Below are 20,427 nucleotides of genomic sequence, written 5' to 3'. Positions count from 1 at the left end.
TGTTCTGTCCTCAACCAGGACCCAGACCTTCCTGTCGCTGCCATTCAACTCACTGTCTTGCTCTCACGTCCACATGTCCGTCCTTGGCCTGCTGCAATGTTCCAGTGAAACCCAGGGCAAATGGAGAAACAGCACCTCGTCTTCCGATTTGGGCCTTCTGGACTTACCATCTCTGCTCCACCTTCATCCCACTTTTATTTCTATCAATTTATTTTCATTTCTGCCATCAATCCATTTTCCCCTCAACACTGTCTACCGATCCCCCACCCCTCCCCTCTTGGGCCCTCTGTTTCCTGTTCCAGGTTGTCCTTTGACACACTGTCTACTTTTCTGCTATTAACACATTCTGATCTCTTAATGTGCCACTTTCAGCACCTTTCTTAGCATTGATCACCACCATTTACATTCCTTTGTCTTTTTGTCCACAATATCTTTGCCAATCTCTCCCCAGCCTCCACCTATTGCTGGTCCTCTATCCAGCCGCACTGCTCCACCTACCTCCCCCCACCCCCCAACAACAGTATAAATCTCATCCTATTTCCCGTCCTCTAGCTTTGATGAAGAACCATCCAGACTCGAAACGTGAGCTTTGTTCTCTCTCCACAGATGCTATCAGACCTGCTGAGAGTGTCCAGCATTTTCTCCATTTGTTTCAGATTCCAGCATCCGCAGTAATTTGCTTTTATTCCTCTGTAATCCACTGTACTTGGGAGCCCTGCGTACTCACTGTACCTGCGACCCCTCTACATAGCCCATTATAAAAATACGCAAAATGTGTGTGTTATCTGTCATCATTGGCAAAGCTGTTCCTAATAATCTTTTTTAAAGTGGTCTTTCTAGATAGTTCCACTAAGGGGAGCCCCCAGCTAAGGTCAGAGAGATAAAAGACAGTCAACTGTCTCAGATAAAAACCTGCACACAGAGTATCAGTCAGAGATCAGTACCTCAGCGCTTTATTGCAGTTTCCTGGGCTCAGAATGCTACTCCTGTGCAAATTGTGATGGACATTTTATTGACACGACAAATACATAATTAGGCTGTAAATCCGGGAATGGTGGCTGGGCAGAAAGTTTCCTTAAACTTGGTATTTCTTTGGCATTCAGCAAGTATACTGGTGCTACAACCCACACGGGTCTCATAGGGTATTGATGATCCACTACCCCGTGGATAGGGGAGAGGGGACACTTAACAATGTTCACTTGACCTTGTATAAATAGCGTCCGCCAGTAAGGCACCGACTAGAGAAGACCCAGGAGGAGCTGTATATAATAGTGAAGTGTAAAATAAAGTAAGTTTTGTTTCATCTACCAACTCGGTGTGGACTCTTCATTGTCCCTGACAAAAGCGGCACGTTAGCACAGTGGGTAGCACTATTGCTGCTTCACAGTGCCAGGGACCTTGGTTTGATTCCTGGCTTGGGTCATTGTGTGGAGTTTGCACATTTTCCCTGTGTCTGCGTCGGTTTCTCCGGGTGCTCCGCTTTCCTCCCACAAGTTCTGAAAGACGGGCTTGTTAGGTGAATTGGACATTCTGAAATCTCCCTCAGTGTACCTGAACAGGTGCCAGATTGTGGCGACTAGGGGCTTTTCACAGTAACTTCATTGCAATGTTGATGTCAGCTTACTTGTGACACTAATAAAGATTATTATTAACTTGATACAGGTATGTGGTTTGGAATCTGAGGATTGAAGGAATAGGGCAGTAGGCACAGACCAGGATATCAATTTTAATAATAAAAACACTGGGACATGTAGAAGGAAAGAACTTATGGACCTGTTCATGACCAGCCCAAAGTACTTTTCAGCCATTTGAATACTTGTGGGGCAGCATTTTATACTCCCTGTGGATTCTGGTTGGCAAGCAGGTGGGAGGATAGAATTGGCTATGATATCATGGGTGCTGTTTCCAGCACCTATCCAGTTACGCACCGATGCCTACCACAGATTTACTCACAGTGGGGAAGGCACTGGTTAGCCCACCTGCCCTTGAACCAATTGAGGCCCTAAATGGCCAATTAATTGCCTCTTCCCACCTTGCTGTAAGTTTTGCCATGGTGGGTGGAGGGTGGAGGCAGGTTTGATGCCCGCTAGTCTCACTACTTGAACATAGAACATACAGTGCAGGAGGCCATTCGTCCCATTGAGTCGGCACCGACCTACTTAAGCCCTCACTTCCACCCTATCCTCGTAACCCAATAACCCCATCTAACCTTTTTGGTCACTAAGGGCAATTAATCATGGCCAACCACCTAACCTGCACGTTTTTGGAGTGTGGGAAGAAACCGGAGCACCCGGAGGAAACCCACGCAGACACGGGGACAACGTGCTGACTCCGCACAGACAGTGACCCAGCAGGGAATCAAACCTGGGACCCTGGCGCTGTGAAGCCACAGTGCTATCCACTTGTGCTGCCCACTGACAGGAAAGGGTGAGGCTGGTGCTCCTCTTTTGTGCCCCCGCCCCTCCTTTGGCCTATCATTGACCATTAGAAAGTCTGTCCACCCCCTCAAGTTTCCCCTCCCTCCGACCTGTACACCATGGTCCCTTCAACCCCCTTGCCCTCCCCCCCCCCCACCCCCCACCCCCCTCCCCCACCCCCTGAGCATTTAATAGCTGTGGGTACAACCCGCCGAAGCAGGGGTAGGCTTGCCACCCACTTTTATGCTCGGGGGTGGGGGAGGAGCAGGAACCCCATAAAATGTAAAATCCTGTCCATGAAGAGTTACAAATAGGCAATGCAAAATTAAATTTACACAGTAAGGTCCCACAAAGAACAAGGAAATAAATGAGCAGATAATTGCTTTAGTGTTGTTGGTTGAAGGCTAAAAATTAGTTAGAATACATCCCCGAGCTCCTCTTCAAAGTGGTGCTTTAGGATCCATAATATTCACCTGAAAATACTGTCATGATTTGCAAACATGCAACCAATGAACAGTCAGAATAGGACACAACCAATGGGCAGTCAGGACACTCAGAGGTGGCATCACCACAAGGGGGCATGACATAAACACTATAAAAGGGATGAGGCACTCACACCCTGCCTCTTTCCACAGACAGACATCTAGAGAGTTAGACAGGGTTGATCAGCAGCAACACACCCCAGCACGTGGCTTAAAGCAAGCTGGTGCAGTTAGACTGAGTTACTACAGTTAGATTAGCAGAGAGTCGAACTCATTTGAGAACTGTGTTAATAGTTCAATAAACACGTTAAACTCATTTCAGAGTCTGGAGCATCCTTTAGTTAAGACTGCATCAAGTAGCAGCCTGTGTTATCCAAAGCAGCATAACACAACAAGTACTACTTTGTATCGCAGCTTAGATTATGTGCTCAACTCTTTTGAGTAAAATTTGACCTCCAAAATGTCTGACTCAGAGAGAAGAGTGCTACCAACTGAACCATTGCTGGCAAATGCTAAAGTTCTTTTCTGTGCAATTGTGTTCCTCAGTTCCTGCCAACTCTCCAGAGGTTGTTGTTCTATGGTTGTTCTTCAAGTGTTTTTTATTGATCATGTTTGAGCTGAGGCAGGTAGTGAGAGACAAACTCAACATTCACATTTTTCCACTTGTCAGCAATGTGTTGTCAGTTAGGAAACATGAGCATGAAAGCTGGTAATCTCTTCTCTCTTGTGTAACCCAGGGGTACTGAGGTTCCTGCTGGCCTTCCTCCTCTAACCAACCTAACAGCAAGCCTCGTTAACTCAATGCATTCCTTGCATGCAATGAAACACAAGGCCTTGCCACTCACACGCAGTGCCTAGGTTAAGGTCAGGTGGCCCATCCAGTTTTAACCTTATTTTCTGTAACAATTTGATACAACTGAGTGTTGATAGTTAACCCCATTGCTGTGTGTCTGGAGTCACAAGTAGGTCAGACAAGGGAAGGAGGTCAAATTTCCTTCCCTATAGAATATTACATATGACACAGAAATGGGCCATTCAGCCCAATCAGTCTGTGCTCCATTCAAGCTTGCTGCCTTCATATCTCATCCAAACCCACCATCATAACCATCTAGTCCTTGCCCCCACAAATACTTGCCCTTCCTTCCCCGAAAATTAATCTATACTATTCTATATATTAATCTATATATATATTCTATATATTAATCTATATATTAATCTACACTTTTAGGGCAGCACGGTAGCATAGTGGTTATCACAATTGCTTCACAGCTCCAGGATCCCAGGTTCAATTCCCAGCTTGGGTCACTGTCTGTGTGGGTCTGCACGTTCTCCCCGTGTGTGCGTGGGTTTCCTCCGGGTGCTCCGGTTTCCTCCCACAGTCCAAAGATGTGCAGGTTAGGTGGATTTGCTATGCTAAATTGCCCTAAGTGTCCAGAATTGCCCTTCGTGTTGGGTGGGGTTGCTGGGTTATGGGGATAGGGTGGAGGTGTGGACTTGGGTAGGGTGCTCTTTCCAAGAGCCGGTGCAGACTCAATGGGCTGAATGGCCTCCTTCTGCACTGTAAATTCTATGAAATTCCATGATTCTATTTGCCTGTGGCTGTGTGACTTATACATTCTCACCACTCTTTGGGTGAGGAAGTTTCTTTTGAATGCCCAATTGGGTTTCTTGGTGACTATCTTAGATTAATGGCCTCTAATTATGCTCTTTCTCACAAGAGGAAGTATTCTCTCTGTATCCTCTTTATCAAAACCTTTCATAATCATAAAGATCTCTATTAGGTCACCTCTCAAGACACAGAATAATACTCCAGTAGTTTCACAGTTACTATTACTGAGATTAGATTTTTAGTCCAATCAGATGCTATGTTGGGATTTGAACACACAGCCCAAAATGTAATCTAGGCCACTAATCCAGCAACATAACTATCATGCTTTCACAACCAGCCTGTCTAACCTGCAACAATTGTACTGGAACACCACTGCCTGCAAGTTTCCCTCCAAGTCACACACCATCCTGGCTTGGAACTATATTGCCATTCCTTGACTGCCGCTGGGTCAAAATCCTGGTGCTCCCTTCCTCACACTGCAGTCCATGTGGATGTATCTACAACACACAGACTGCAGCGGTTCAAGAAGGCAGTTCATTACCACCTTCTCAAGGGCAATTAGGGATGGGCAATAAATTATGGCCTAGCTAGTGATGCCCACATCCCACAAATGAATAAAAAACAAATGTCGTAAGGGACAACCATTGGGGAATCTCAGTCAGAGAAGGAGGGAGATAAATTGATGCCAGTGAGGCAGACATTAGCCTTCACTCTGTTACCTCACACCATCCACTAAATTCCTTATAAATTGTGCCACCATTTCACCTGGTTTCAGGCAGGATAGCAGAGGAACATTCAGCACACACTGAGTGCTATAACTTCCCTGAATCCTATTGGCTGGGGACAATTGGTTACCCCAAGTTGTATTTTAGGGCCCAATCAACTGAATAAAAGAACAGGAGTTAACTGAGGGATAAATTAAAAGGGGGCGCTCCTAAAAGACAAATGGAGCACAGCCCAAAAAGAACAAAGAGGAACGGAAACTTAAAAACATTAAATCAAAATGTGAAAACTGGGGGCGATGAAACAGTCCAACCCCTGGAGATGGGGTGGATTGCTACTACAATTATTGTGAATGTTCCATGTTAGGGTTGGAGGGGATGGGGACAGGGCAGTGTGGGGGAGAGGGGGATTGGGTTCAGCGGTTGAGCTCCTGATTACAAGTCAGACCATCTGTGACATGATCACAGTAAGATACCCACTGCCCGGGTTTGCAAACAAGGAATGGCCACTCCGACGAAGGACAGGAGGGCCACGGGTGTCCGTGGAACAGTAGCCCAAAGAATAATGACTGGTTTGAGGGCAGTTGGAGAGATTGGCAAAATGATCAGATTCTGTTCAAATTCTAGTGACCCCCTCTGGGAGTCTGCATGGTTTGCAGCTGCCAGCCTCACAGCCTCATTTAAATGTCATTAGCATGCAATTATAATATTCTCACACCTCAATCTCCAGGGGCATGTGTGTGTCGCCTCATTCATAAAAGCCCTCACCCCATCTTGAACCCAGAGTCAATTAAACACGAGAACCAGCTGCGCACCGTTTACTTGAAGTTGCTTGGGGCTCAGTTCCTTCATCAATTTGAAATGAAGTTTTTCTCTCCCGCTCGGTCTTGTGAAATACTTACTCTTTTGTTTCCTTGCCAATGTCCTCCAAGCTGGTTTTTTTTCTTATCTTCTCTCCTGCTCTTTTAACTCCTTTTCTCATCCCTCCTCTCCCCTCCCTCTCCCCTTTTCTCATCACATTCACCCCCCCCCCCACTCTTCTTTCCCCTCCCTACTTCTCTTCGCATGCTGGGAGGTGGGGAAGACTGGTGTCAAAGGGGTAGAGAATCCGGAGGGAGTTATCGGGCTGCAGAACCTGACGGGGAAAGGAAGGTGTGGTGGCTCGAGAAACACTTTGAAGGCTTCCATAGTAACAAAGGAGTTTATTAACGAAAGGTAAAGGACAGACACAGAACACAATAGATGGGTATTGTCTCTCTTGACTCTGGGGTCCATACTGCCCTGACCTCTGCTCCCAGGGCCCCGCGCAAACTCGCTATTGGCTGAGGCTCACACGCTCCCGCACAATTGGCCCTGTGCTGGTCACATGATCCACCAGACCCATCGTCTTAAAGGGGCCACCCTACCACAGAAGGATTTAACAAGAATGGAAAGCGAACATTTTTGATGTTGGCAAACAGGGAACCGGTTAGGGTCAGTGGGAACTGAAGTGAGGGCTGGACAAGGCCTTTCTTTGCAAGATAACATGCAGGCAGCAGTGTTGGAAGAGCTGAAGCTTAAAGAGGGAGTTGGTTGGGTTGGGATGCTGTCTAAGACACCACTCGAGCAGCAAGTCTGCAGTGATAAAAGCAAAGGTAATGGTTTCAATGGCTGTCAAGCTGAGACAAGGACAGTTTTTTTTTGTACTTGATTAATATTTATTGTGAAAACCAATTATTGATTACATTTTACAAATTAGGATTATATCATAGCATAAATACTTAAGATAATATACAATTTTTGAATCCACCATACTAAACTAGTATAATTCTCTAAGGTTTTGAAGCGTCTTTGTCCAAGCTGGAGGAGAGTTTTAACACTCCAGAACACAACCCATGTGTCCAAAATGCCTGAATAAAATGTCCCCTTGCTATGGTGGCTGTGTTTTTTTTTAATATTTTTATTCTCCTCCTTTTTCACATTTTCTCCCAAATTTACACCCACCAACAATAAACAATAATCAGTAACAAATGCAATGTCAATCCCCATATCAATAACAACAATTCCATCCTCCCCCAAACATTAGCCCGCATGTTCAGATAAACAAATGACAAAAAGGAATCAGGAATCACCCATAGTCACCATTAACCCACACTGTCCCCCTCCCCACAACCCTCCCACCCGCACCCCTCCCCCCAACTAATGTTCGATGTTATCCAGTTATCCAGTTCTTGAAAGTGCATCATGAATAATGCCCATGAATTGTAGAACCCCTCCATCCTTCCCCTCAGTTCAAACTTAACCTTCTCAAGAGCCAAGAATTCCAACAAGTGCCCCCGTCACGCCAGGGGAGACAAGGACAGTTACAGGCAAAAATACAGAGTCCAGACTTTCTGATGATGTGAGGTTAGAAATTCGAGTGAAATAATAATAATAATCGCTTATTGTCACAAGTAGGCTTCAATGAAGTTACTGTGAAAAGCCCCTAGTCGCCACATTCCAGCACCTGTTCAGGGAGGCCGGTACGGGAATTGAACCCGCGCTGCTGGCATTGTTCTGCATTGAAATCCAGCTGTTTAGCCCACTGCGCTAAGCCAGCCCCTAGGTCATCAAGGTTGGAGCACACCCCAACACTTGGTCACACTGACTTGATTTTAACAGTGACTGAAATCTAAATGGTCAGTTCAACAGACTTACCTTGTCAGTTTTCCTCTCTGCCAGTGTCTTCATGTGTGCAGCAGGCAGGCAGGCTCAATGAAACATTGAAGGAGCTGAATCTCCTGAGGGTGCACCATCACACAACTCACGTTTATCATACATCGGAGCAGATACTCGCACCTCAGGGCAACCGGTTAGACAGGTATGTGGGGTTTCACCCTCCGACTCACATTCCTCAAGTGGACAAGAGCAGTGCCAGAGTCAGGGCCAGGGCAGCAAGGCAGAGTCCGTGACAGGGGGGCTGACCTCTCTAAGCTCAGCTGAACACATATACTGTAACCTGGGAGCCACTGATGAAAAGAATAATCATTGAATATCAGCAGAGATTGTGAATGATGGGCCTTCCAATTACACTGAGAATAACAGAGAGAATAGAGCAGTCCACCTCAAGCATGAGAGCCACAGGAAATGGAGACTATGTCCTCCTGCATGAATAGAGTAGCCACCTACGTGGAACATTAAACATGACAACAAAATGAATTAATGCAGACCTTGACCACAGCCGCGCAGTCTCTGGATGCAAACTGGTCTGCTACCTTAAATAGGACAACAAATATCTGAGAATTGGCTTTATAGGGTGCCACTGATCTGCACCAAAGTGCTCTCCAGCAGAGTGCCAGCAGTGAAGTGCATCTGGTCCATGGGAGGGATGATGGCGAAAAGGAACATTAAAGTGGGTGCACAGCTCAAAACACTGCCACTTCTCACCAACTGCACCACCCTCTGACACCCATCTCCCACCACCCACAGTCAATAGCCAATATGCTACCGAGTATCCCTAGTCTGTCTAGCCCAGGGGTGGGCAAACTTTTCCGTGCAAGGGCCACATTCAGAAATTCACCATTTTAAAGGGCCGCATAGTATATTAAGTAAAATAATTAATATTTAAAATAGCCAAAATAAAAGGTTTTTAAAGGAAAAAAAAGCAATTAATTTTTATTAATTAATATTTTAAAGTAGAAACTTCACATGAAACACATGTTGTGCCAAGCAATGATCACCCTACTCAAGTCAACGTATCCACCCTATACCAGTAACCCAACAGCCAGCCCCACCATTAACCTTAAAAAAAAATTTTAAAATTTTTTTTAAAAAATTTTAATTTTTATTTATTTTTTATGACTTGATCTTGGTGGGCCGCATAAAGACCTTTGGTGGGCCGCATGCATCCCACGGGCCGTAGTTTGCCCACCCCTGGTCTAGCCCGTGGAGATGCATGTAGAGCTGTCTTTGGCATGGTCCTCCAGGCTTCGAAGTCAGGGGTCAGTGGCCATGAATATGCCAACAGTCAGAACAAGGCTCTGAGCAGCCTGTCTCTACCTCTGCTAACACCATATTGGCTGGTCCGGTAGGTGTGAATGAGAAAGGATGGGTAACGCTCTGTTGATGCACACAGGTGTGGATGTGTGGCTGTGAGAAAATGTCTGCTGTGAAGTTTCTATTCTTTCGTAGAGCTACAAAAGTGATATTAATTTGCTCCTCCTTGTGTATTTCTCATCCCTGGTTTCTGGGTAGAAAGTCACCTTTGAACTTGCTTAATGATGAATTGGGATTTTTATAGGGACGAATGCGATTTTGGTTGGTGACTTTGATCGACAGGAGGAATGCAGGAAGGGTGGCTGTTGCATGTGGTTCTTGCATTGCTCCTATGCTACCTAAGTGAATTGTATATTGATCAGAGGATCACTTTTGGCAATATGAGCAACTGGTGTTGCATTGCACTCATCACCTTCCTCCTCCTCTTACAGGTCCAAACCTCCTTCCTGCACAACGCTGTGCAGAGAACAGTATAACGTGACCATTCTGGACATCCTGGCTGACATATACTGAAGGGTGACTCCAGATCTGTCTCAGCACTCGTGCTTATTGTTTTCTTCTTTAATGACACATATCCAGTGGTCTCATGGCATTCACTCTGACGTTGTTGGACTTCACTGAGTTGCTGACTGGTATCATCAGGCCAGTTTGAAGTGGGTACTTCTTGTCTTCAACCAGCCACTCATTAAGATCTGGGAACATAGAAACATAGGAAAATAGAAACAGAGCAAAGGCCCAGATCTTCCGGTCTTCATATCGACCCTGAAAGATTCTCTGCAGGACCCCTCGGAAGTCCCAATACACTGACACTATAGGAATTGCCCAGGAAGTTTGAACTTCCAATGCGCAATTTCCCTTGTCTCAGGACCCTCTGAAAATGTCTGCAGCCTCTTACTTAGAGGAGACTTTGAACTGTTCCGATGTACTTATCTGGATAGTTACCCGGGAAATGTTACTCAAATCACAACCTGGTCCAACTCCTGAGCAAATGTGCAGCTAGTCCACCAAATACTCACAGACATCCCTCAACCCCCCAACACCCCCGACTCAATCCTGATCCATCCTGACTAGCCCCTATGAACTCCGAAGTCACCCCTGATGACCCCAACTTCCCCAATACCTAATTATTCATTCATGGGCTGTGGGCGTCATGGGCTGGGCCAACATTTATTGTCCTTCTTTGAGGGCATTTAAGAGTCAACCGCATTACTGTTGATTTGGAGTCACATGTAGGCCAGACCATAAGGATGGCAGATCTCCTTCCCTAAAGGGCATTAGTGGACCATATGGGTTTTTACAACAATCAACAACAGTTTCATGGTCATCATTAGACTTTTAATTCCAGACATTTTATTGTATTCAAATTTTGCCATCTGCCGTTGCAGAATTTGAACCCAAGTCCTCACAGCATTACCCTCGGCCTCTGGGCTACTTATCCAGCCAAATACCAATACACCACTACCTTCCTGACTTGACCTGACTAAGACCCTGAACCCCGTTCACTGAATCAGCCCCACCCAATCTGACTCTCACCTGACCTCACCTGACTAACTCCTCTGACTCAACTCAAACTGATCTGACAAGCCCCCCACCAGCCGGCTCCTCACAACCACTCACCTCTCCACTAACCCAACCTGACTAGCCCTGAAACTGATAACTCCCACAAACCTAATGTGACTACCCACATCACCAATCTACAAATTCATGCACCTACCCACCTCACCCACCTGCAATCCTACCCACCTGCTCGCCCATCATCTCACCCACCTGCCACCCCACTGGCCTGCCAACATACTCCCCTGTCATCTCATGCATTTGGCATCCTACCCACCTGCCATTCTATCCTCCTATCACCCCACCTAGCTGCAGCTCCATCATCTGAACTATCACCTCCTCCACATGCCACCCTGCCAGACTACCCAGTTGCCATCCTCCCACTCTACCCACCTGCCACCCTGCTCACCTATCACCCTATCCAGCCGCCACCCTTACCCACTTAGCACACACACCTGACCCCCTTACCCTCTCATCCATGCTACCCTCTTACCCACTTAACTTCTCTCTGTAGATTTTTAAACATCTGGGGGGTCGGAGAATTCCGCTCAAGGTGTGAGGAGGCAGGAGCTATTTACAATATCAGCTAGCATGGAGTCTGAGAAAGGAAGTTGGTTAGTCAGTTCAGTGAGAATGGGATCAAACGAGCAGGTGGCAGGGCTCATGGTCAGGGCATCAACGTAGGGTTGCCAACTGTGATTAAATACATTCCTGCTGGAGGTTTCATCACAAGACTTTCACCCACAGTCCTACCATTAGTCAGCCAACACATCCCTCCTTGTGGTGTACTGCCTTGTTATGGCAATTGGAAAGTGAAAAGGCTCATTGCCCAATTGGATGATGTTTGATAATCAGCCTTCTTTCCCATTTTCATTATTATAATATCTGGTAAGGAGAAATGTTCAATTAAAATGGCAAAAAAACATTTTTTTTGTAATGTCCTGATGATTTTTCAGCAGTGTCCTTGGAGATAGATCTTTAATTCCTGGAGACTCCAGGCCAATCCTGACGGGTTGCCAACCTTACATCCGAGGGAAAAATGAAAGGGAGAGTCAAGACTTAGAGCTAAAGTGTGAACGAGACAGACAGAAGGCTTGGGTTCGTGGACAATTGGAAGGCAATTAGCAACAGAGGCAGCTAAATGGGTGGTCTTTATCTTAATTATCTTAATTACTGGTCCATGTTAGAGGTGAAGGCAGACTGGTTGGGGATTAAAACTTTAAGAGGGCAGCTGGTAGTAGCGAAAAGGAAGCGGGAGTTACCTTTGCCTTCTCAGATGATCCTGAAGCAGTGGACAATTTTGGCAATGGTGAGTGAGGCCGAGTTGAACTTTCTCTGGTCAAGTAAGGCCTGATAATTAACATGCACGTAGCAACTCTATGAAATGTATGCATCAAAATCTGAACCAGATTTGTGGCTTCAGTCTCAGCATTCTGTGGCTTTGGACTGGAGAAGGGAGTGTGCCCAGCACCTCCCCAATCCAAGAACCCAATCACCTGGAAGGACAAGGGTGACCAACGTAAGGGAAAACCATCACTTTCACGTTCCCCTTTAAGTTACATACCATCTGGGCGTGGGTGTACATTGCTGTTCCTTCATCGTGACTGGGTGAAAATGCTGGAATTTCCTACTGAACAGCATAGTGGGAGTACTTTCACCACATATTCTGTGGCAACTCAAGGAGGCGGCTCACACCACCTTCTTAAGGAGTAGACAATAAATGTTTGTTTTGCCAGTAACGTTCATATCGCAAAGAATTCATCTTTAAAATACCAGAATCACTCAGTACAAACTCAGTATTAGTATTGCCTGTCACTGATTCAAGTTCCTTTTATTTTTCAAGCTAAATTGCTGACTTTTATTTCTTACCGCAGAAAAATATAGGCGGAGAGAAAAATATGTTCTCCGGGGCACCTGGTTTGTAAATTATTGTGTTCTTTTCACTTCCAGATCCTGTCTATTAGAGTATCAGGGTGCTGATCAAAGAGTGGAGGCCCCTGGAGAGGAGAGTGAAGGCACCAACATTACATCACCTCTTACATGACCTCATACTAATCTCAGTAATAGAAGTGAAATCAGGAGCAGAGACGCCAAGGGGAGGCCCAAGGTAACAAAGTGAGTTATAATTACACAAAGGACAGACAGATTGCAAACCCATTTAAAACATTTCCGGAGTGCTTTGTTAATTTTCAAGTGAGATGCACTGAAGCGGGTCATTTTTTAAAAAACATTTTTTACAAGTGATGTATGTACAATTCTTTCTGCAAGTGAGACTTGTTTGATGGGTTTCCAATGGGGAAATGGGGGTCACCCTGAGGTTAAGTAATCTCAGGTGGATGTTCAGTCCAGTCTCCAGGGACGGGCCTCTGTTAGAACCATTTTGTTCAATTATCAATGGGGAAAGTAAGCTTACTTCAATGTGTGCTGTCACCAGGAGCCGTAACAAGTGAAATCCCTTAGGTTCAAGGTTCAACTCTTCATTAAAAAAATAACAGATGTGCTATAGGAATTTTACAAAATGATTTGATTCTCCACCAGTGAAATACTGCAGAGAATATTAATATCATCTTAAGAGAATATAGGTTTAGGTTCAGGAGGATTGTTAAAATCAGCGGAAATGTAACTCTCTACCATCCCCCCCTCACCCCCTTTGGAGAGGCAGTTTTTAAAGGAGGTAATTTGTACAAGGTTTTTATTGGGATTTAAATTTGCCATGACATGTATGGGTTTTACAAGTTTCCTGAAACTCACCGTTGAAACAAAGGTGAGAAGATGAAGTGGCAATTCATGAGGTTGGTTAAAAGTTGTCCTGCGAGATGGCGCCGGAGCATGGCGCCTCTCTACGAGCTCTCCCTAACAGATCCTCTTTTTACTGATCGCATAATCATTCTAATCTTTTAAAATTTAATTCTAAGACTAACATTATCACTAACCTTTCTTTTTTTTATCTTGCTTTGCAGGTTTGAACATCTTCCGAGGCCAGGGGAGACCTTTTGACACCCCTGTATGTTTCATCCAATGCCGGTGTTATGTAGTTACATTATGTACCTTGGGCTGGATTCTCCGAGCCACCGCACCAAAATCGCATTCGGCGCGGGGGGCGGAGAATGGTCGGCAAATCAGAAATTCGGACCGCCGCCGCTCCCGCGTTTCTCCGGTGAGACATGTTCTTGAAAATACAGAAAAATGTGTCATTTGAAACATGGAAGTCTGGCAATATCTGGTTTGAGAGGATACAGGGAAAGATCCCACAAAAGTTTCATAGCAGCTTCAAAGAGCAGGGTTGTAAAATGCAGATTCTTGCTCATAAGCAGGTTTAGCAAACACATAGGTTTCATGTGGTAAGCTAAAACAATGGCTCACACCTTCATGGAATGTAACTATCTCAGGAAGCTTCTGGAAAAGCATGGATGAGAGTTTCAATTGCATTAAGTGACGAATGTTTAAAACAGGCAAGTCTTTCAAGTCATAACCAAGTTAAATTTTAGCATACAGCTAAAAGCAAAGTTTCACACCTTAATTGAAATAAACTCTCTTAGTAAACAGCTGGAAAGGATCGATGATGCTCAGTCGAATTTGGTGTCAATTCTAAAGTGTAAAATTCTATGAACATCAAGTCAATTAAAAGAAAATTGGAGACGACCTGTCTACGAGAAACATCATTTAAGTCAAAATCAAAGGCAAAGTTATGAGCTGGGGACAATTGGAAAATTAAACGATTCAAAATCACAGAAACTGTGATTTAACTATTGAAACCAAAGAATTGTTTAATCAGATCTGAGAGGAGACGATATGCCCAAAATGAATAATTAGTAGTAGTAAAATGTTTACATCAAAGATACTTTTAAACTATCAAAGTGAAACAAGCTCGTTTACAATAAAGTCGTTAAAACTTAATAACTCTCAGAAAGAGAATATAAACCCAGGGAGCAGCAGCAGAGGACAGAGGACAGGACAGAGGAAACCAGCAACAGGAGAGAAGGGGAGGAGAACTCAGAGAGAGAGAGAGAGAGAGCTCGGTCATGGGAAAGACAAGGCAAGCAGCCGAGTTTAAACAGTTATACATCTAAGGAAGACTAGAATTTAAACAGGAGCAGAGCCAGAGCCAGCTCTCACAGCTCGGTACATGGGAAGGACAGGACACAGCAACCGAGTTCACCAGTGAATACAACTCCAGAAGACCAGATTTTAAGAAGATTGATTGACAAGGTGGGCCTGAAGGTTTGTACAACCAACCAGCAGCAGCCAGAAGCAAGATCTTTTTTCCTTTCTGTAAAGAAAGTGTTTGCAGCTTTTAAAAGAAAAAATATAATAATAAAAATAACTTAACCTGAAAAAGTGGATATTAGCTTACTTCACTTCCTTAATAACGCAGGACCCAGGACATCGATGCTATTAAGGGGTAAGTAGGTAAAATTCTTCGGTGAAGGTATGGGTTATACCGGGGGATAACTTGAAAAGATAGTTTGACCTGAATAGCACCCACAGAAGCCTGCATCGGAGTCAGGGAGTGAGAATCCCTGTTCACCATTTAGAATATCGACCTTTTTTTTGGTATAGGGGGAATTCTAAGAATAGTGGTGAGTTTTAACTTCAGACATTATGGGCACGATCATACGACAAGGCCAGTAAATTGGACGAGAGGCCTCTCGCAAGATTTACAACGCTCAGGACGCCTCGCGAGATCTAACAAGATCTCGTGAGGCGTCGCTATCTGGATCTCATCCTCATTGGGCAAAATCCAGATTTGCCTATTCAATAACTTCACTTAAATATGTCTATGCTGGAGTACCCAAGGCATGGGGTCAAATGCTGTGGCGCAATTTAGCACCAGTTTTCACAAATGTGCACCAGGCGTAACAGCATTTGGGGAGGGGGGTGATCGGAGACCCCTGTGTGGTTAGGCTCTGGGGAGGGTGGTACCCCAGCACCCTTAATATCACTTGGGCATCTTGGCACTGCGAGCTGGTGATGGCACTGTTTGCCCATGCCGGGATCGGTCCTGGGGGTGTTCTGCCATTATGAGGTCAGATGAAGGGAACTCGAGGACCTCCTAATCAATAGGTTGTGGCATTGCGGTGGGGTCCGTAGGCCATGGTAGGGTGTCAGGAGAACGGGGCGGCATTTAAAAATGGCACCCCAATCTCTTTCTACACTGATGAGCAGGATCGATGAGAACCATCCCACTAAAAGCACCCAAATTTCTGTTTCATTAAATCGTGCCCTAGACAAGAGAGGGAAAGTAAGTCATCTAGTTTTCTTCTTCTTAATCACTATCCAGTATTCCTGGTGCATTGAATTTGTGTCAGCATTGAGTGAGGACAGGATTATATATGGCTTAATATCCCCCTATCTATAAAAATTCACTGTCCAGGATCACACGTAAAGGATAGTTACCCCTGAGAGACACTGGAGAGCTGTCAACAATTGTGAACATTCATCGTAGGACACTATCTCGAGAGAACAAAGAAGTGAAGGATGAAGACTGAGAAGAGAACAAAGAACAGATATCACTGGGAGAGAGCAATATGTGGCTCTTGTAAATAAAACAGTGAAAAAGGCAATGATATTAAAATCTTGATTTATAATTGGCTTAAAAGCAATTCAATTATTTGATGCAAGTTTATTCAACTTCAAAGTACACTGTTAGAAACAGTTCACCAATATTGATGAATGCTGACAACACTAAAACTGACCCACAGACAACTGACAGGCTAACTGTCCTGGTTGTCAGTAATCAGACAAAATGGGCATTGAGAAATGTTTTCACTTGAATTGATTATTTTCTCAGATATGGGCAGCACGGTAGCACAAGTGGATAGCACTGTGGCTTCACAGCGCCAGGGTCCCAGGTTCGATTCCGCGCTGGGTCACTGTCTGTGCGGAGTCTGCACGTTCTCCCCGTGTCTGCATGGGTTTCCTCCGGGTGCTCTGGTTTCCTCCCACAGTCCAAAGATGTGCAGGTTAGGTGGATTGGCCATGATAAATTGCCCTTAGTGACCAAAAATGGTTAGGAGTGGTTATTGGGTTACGTGGATAGGGTGAAAGTGAGGGCTTAAGTGGGTCGGTGCAGACTCAATGGGCCGAATGGCCTCCTTCTGCACTGTATGTTCTATGTTATTCAATTGTGGCATTGTGATTTACTCATGTCTCTACAACTAGAAGACATGCCATTGCACTCACTTTATAGAGACTGATGTCTCCAATAATGTAGCTCTTGCCACAATGGCAGCCAATCCGTTCGCACTGACTGCCTCCATGGCGTCACTGATACGCACGTTTCTGGCCCCTCAGCAGCAACTACACTGCAAGACGATCTGCAGAAAATTTTCAAACTATTTGTCTGCACGGAGACATTGCCTCAGTTGTATTGTCATCACTGGGAACACAGCAAACAGAGACACACACACACACAGGGAATCCCTTCCCCGGTTTGCGCTCACTCGCTGAGGGCTCTGGGATAATCTAGCTCTCGGATCTGCTAATAATATAACTGGATTGGATTTGTTCATTGTTACGTGTACCGAGGTACAGTGAAAAGTATTTTTCTGCAAGCACCTCAACAGATCATTAAGTACATGGGAAGAAAAGGGAAGAAAAGAAAAGAAAAGATTAGAGCGATTGTAAGTTAAGTAAAAAGTGGATCTGTTGGGGAGAGCTTGCAGATTTTCCAGAATAATCGCTTATTGTCACAAGTAGGCTTCAATGACGTTACTATGAAAAGCCCTTTCTGCTGAGCTAAGCAGTGAGTTCTCTGATAGTCTCCTTCTCTTTCATGACTGACTCTGCTGCAGGCTGGTCTCCCAGTGGGGGTGTATGGTCCCCTTGATGTCATCCACTGGACGACTGTTCTGCATCAGAGCAGAGCACATGGGGTCCATGTCCGTGGGATGGAAGTGCAGATGGACCACGTCTGGGTGAACTCTTGGGCCGCAGCTTGGCCAGGAGAGGGCAAGATATCCGCCAAATGTTTTACGGCACATGGTTTCCGGAGCGGAGCCGCCACCAGGAAGGTAGTGGTGGTGGTGAGTTGAGGGGAACCACGAGGCTTACAGGAAATCTGTCAAATAATTGCTCCCGCCAGAGGCCTGAATTGATATTTTAGGCAGGACTTTCCCTGCAGGCTTCTGAGTGCTGATGTTGGGAAACTCTGCGTTAGTGGCTGATGAATGCAGAACACCATGACCCTTAGCCCCACGACCCTTCTGACACCCGCCCGTGAGCCGCACTTTGAAAAACCCAGTCCGAGTGCAAGAATCACAACAGGCTGGTATATAGTTTCAGCCAGTGTTATGCTGTTGGGGGGTCTTACATTTACTCATAGTCTAAGATGGAGGAGGAGGGAAATCTCCCAACTGCCTCTGATGATGTGAGGGCCATTGATTAGAAAAGTAAGGAGGTTATGCTTCAGTTGTACTGCCCATTGATGAGACCATGGCAGATTTTTCCCCAAAATTGGCAAGTGTCAGGTTCGGTCAGAAAACCGGCATGTTTCCCCCCCCTGAGAAACAGGAAGGTTTCCAGACGAGATCTTCCCACACTTGCCATTCTTTTGAAGGGGAAAATGTTTTCTGCCGGGATTGTGAGGGGGTGGCACCTAAACACACCAGGAAGCCCGGCTTAACTCGATGCTTGTTGCTATGTGCTGTCCATTTGCGTATTCTATTTACATAAAATGTCTTGTTAATTTAAAACCAGATTCCGAGTCTGATATAAAATATATTCAGTCTGCTTTTCAAGGAAAATCTCGTGGCAGCACGGGATACATTCCATTAGTTGCTGCACAGAATAAGGTCTCGTTTTCATTTACCTAGATATTGATGATCATGAGGTACTGCAGGTAGGTGATGCTGAACCTGAGAACATAGCCAGTGTGGAAAAGCCAAATGCATGACAGTGACCAACACAGAGAATGAGCCCCAGATAAGGGTAATGTAGGTTAAACCCTGGAATCATTTAACAAGCAATGGGATGATGTAATGGGAAGACTGGAGGGTCTTTCTGGATGACTGATTTACAATGGGTCAGATGACCTTCCTCATCTGTATTTACTTTGTGCAATGATTTCACATTCCAGCTTTTATTTATAGCCTCGCTAAATTACCCAACTTTTGGTCAAACGTTTCAGTGAATCCACATTCACTGTGAACTTGAGTGAGATTGCTCAAATTCCTGTTAACTTAACACAGCAGAAAGTCAAACTGGTCATTCAATCAGTATAACAACCAAGACCCGTGTGCCAAACACAATCCAACACAAGACTGTTGTAACCCATCACACTTCATCTCGCCTACGTCATGGCCATTGAGGAATGTTTAAGGAAATATAAATCATAGTTTCTGATTCATCTTTTACAATATCCACGTTGGAGTTCATTGATTCAACCTCATGCTCACTTGAGCCCACCCTGCGCACAGTCTGTAACCTTACTGAAATCTTATAGCCGCACACAACAGCAAGCGGTTCATAATTCACCCAGTATTTCACAGGCAAGTACACATCTGATGACGGAATTGGTAAAGAATGCAATATAAGTTACACAAACAGAACTAAGGACATTCACTCCTTAAAAGAAAATACCAGCTGAACGTTTTTGAAAGATTGGTAACAGGTCATGAGAAGCTGATTCAAAGCAAAGCGTCTCAAAAAAAAGTATAAAGATCACTTTCAGATGTGTGCATGTGACTATACATAAATACAGTTAGAACATATATGCCTATATCGCGGGCGATTCGCTCAGTGGACTAGGTGGCTGTGATCCAATTAATTGAAATAGATTGAAGTGATACAAAGGCATTCTGTATGAATCAGGATGGGAAATATACCAGAGTCACATCCTTGATCAAAGTTGGAACCAGAATCACAACAGCAAAGGAAGGAGAAAAAAGGGCTGGCCATGTTCTATAAAATATGGAATGGAAGGTGGGAATTGACAGAAACAAGTACCTGGTGTCCGCGAGCAAACATGAGGCATCCATCCACACACACGACAAAGACCCAGGGCTGGATTCTCCGAGGACCCCAGCCGTGTGCTTCTTGACAGCGGAAGGAGGCGTGTCATTTGCTGGCAGCGGATTTCTTCATTTCCCGCCTGATCAATGAGAGGTCTCATTAAAGACACCCCTATGCCATTAGGAAACCCACAGGATAGGCTGCTCTCCGGTGGCAACAGAGAATCCCGCCGCCATCAAATGGCCGGAGAACACCAGCCCATTTGTTTCCAAGACACTGGCCAAGATTCTCCGTTTTTTAAAAAATAATTTTTATTCAAGTTTTTTAATAACAATAACAAATTTTCTCCCCGCAATTTAAAACAAACAAGGCGTGTTCCCACACCAAAACAAGAAAATAACTCCCCCCCCAAAATAAATAATAACAACTAGCAATACAAGAAAGAAGAAAATAACATAACTAACCCACCGCCGCAAAAACAAACCCCCCAACCATCCCCAAACCCCCCCCCCCCCCTCCCCTGCCCCCCCCCCCCCCCCCAGTTGCTCCTGAGACCGCCCACTCTCTACCCCTTTGCCAGGAAATCGAGAAAGGGCTGCCACAGCCGAAAGAACCTCAGGGCAAATTTCATCCTCTCCAACTTGATGAACCCAGCCATGTCGTTGACCCAGGTCTCC

This window comes from Scyliorhinus canicula, chromosome 9, assembly GCF_902713615.1.
Source record: "Scyliorhinus canicula chromosome 9, sScyCan1.1, whole genome shotgun sequence".
NCBI lineage: Eukaryota > Metazoa > Chordata > Chondrichthyes > Carcharhiniformes > Scyliorhinidae > Scyliorhinus > Scyliorhinus canicula.
The sequence above is the reverse complement of the archived record's forward strand: the minus strand, read 5'-3'. Positions refer to the sequence as shown.